The sequence below is a fragment of the Cydia strobilella genome, chromosome 6 (assembly GCF_947568885.1).
Source record: "Cydia strobilella chromosome 6, ilCydStro3.1, whole genome shotgun sequence".
Classification (NCBI taxonomy): domain Eukaryota; kingdom Metazoa; phylum Arthropoda; class Insecta; order Lepidoptera; family Tortricidae; genus Cydia; species Cydia strobilella.
Window position 1 is genome coordinate 1,841,205 of NC_086046.1, and position 1,537 is coordinate 1,842,741.

Here is a 1,537-nt window from a genome sequence, read left to right on the forward strand (position 1 = left end):
ATTCTTATGCCTCGTAAACTCGTTTACGATGGGTATGAATTTATGATGTTTCACAAGTGCGGTGCGCGATTGTAAATAGCGGGTATCATGTTAGGATATATTGTTTAAGATATGACGCGAAGAGTCGTAACAAGATGATATGAATTATAAGAGCCACGTCATTATCATTGTCATGCTTACGCAAACTCACTTACTCCAAAGAGAATTAAGTGTATAGAGGCTTATTGTCATATTAAATTTTGTAATCTTAGTAAATTGACTGTCTCTTTCACTGATATGTGTTAAAATTGTTAAATATCAAAGGTGACGCCATCTACACGAGTATAGGCCAAATGGCGCCATCTTTTCGAGCATAATTTTTTCTTGATTTTCCGAGGCACGTTCTTAGACTATTTATCTTATACACTTCATAGATCTTTTATCTGCTCTCTAGATAGTGTATGGCTTCAATATTATGGTATGGAAATACAAGACTCGGTTTGATTTTATTTCACATAAATAATTCATAAGTCATAATAATTATATTTGTTAAAAAGTCCATCCTCTTAGCTGTCCATGCACAGCATGCAAATCTTACAAACTAGCCTAAATATAAAATATTTGGTTAAATTACAATTTCATTTACCAATTTCATCAAGCTTGTTTAGAAATATTTCATGACTGACACAATCAAAAGCTTTTGTCAGGTCACAGAATACGCCTCCACAGTGGTTCCCTTTGTTCAGGATGGACAATCTTCTCGATTGCTAGCGACGTTTTGAGTGTAAAATAAATTGTTATTAAGTGAGCAAAATTTTAATAAGTAACCTTCAAATAAATTAAAAGTGGAAAAATTCTTTGTCTCCCTTATGCCTCTCTAATGGCTAATACATACTAACATACATATAATCACGCTTATTTCCCGGAGGGGTAGGCAGAGACATACCTACCATACCAGATCCTGACATACCTCTTTCGCTTCCTTCACTTTCATGACATTCTTCATCGACGCTCGCCGGTTTAGGGTGCTCTTGACCTGGCCCTTCTTCAGGATTTCCCTGATCTGATCAGAGAAAGTCCGCCGAGGTCTGCCCCTTCCAACTCCCGTTTCTACCTCTCCCTCTTTGTTAGCATTCTTTCACTCATTCTTTCCACGTGTCCAAACCATCTCAACATACCTTTCTCAATTTTTGTCAATACATCTTCGTTCAGTCCTGGCTAATAGGTGGAAATGTTCGCTGCCTTGGGCACGATCTTGGTGGCTCAGATGGTAGAGCACTGTACTAGTGATCCAGTGGTCGTGGGTTCAAGTCCCACCCAAGACAGTGAATTTTTCCATTTTTAATTTATTTCTAAGCTTAATAGCATCGTTCGAAGACGTTTCTGCTAATTCTGCTTGATACAAAATTAATTTAAAACGACAGGTCATTTAAAATTTTGACGTACGTTTTAAATTAAATTACCATCTACGGTATAATTGATTTCAACCATCCAAGTAAGTGGGTTAAAATATGATAATATTTTTAGTAAGTAAACATAATATGCACCGTATCCGGTT

The 1,537-nt window shown here is 36.5% G+C and overlaps 1 non-coding gene across 1 annotated transcript; it reads left to right on the top strand.

The window, feature by feature from the left end:
• The first annotated feature begins 1,231 nt into the window (after window positions 1-1,231).
• Trnat-agu (transfer RNA threonine (anticodon AGU)) lies at window positions 1,232-1,304 on the top strand. Its single transcript has one exon. It is a non-coding gene; the product is annotated as a tRNA-Thr (tRNA).
• The last annotated feature ends 233 nt before the right edge of the window (window positions 1,305-1,537 follow it).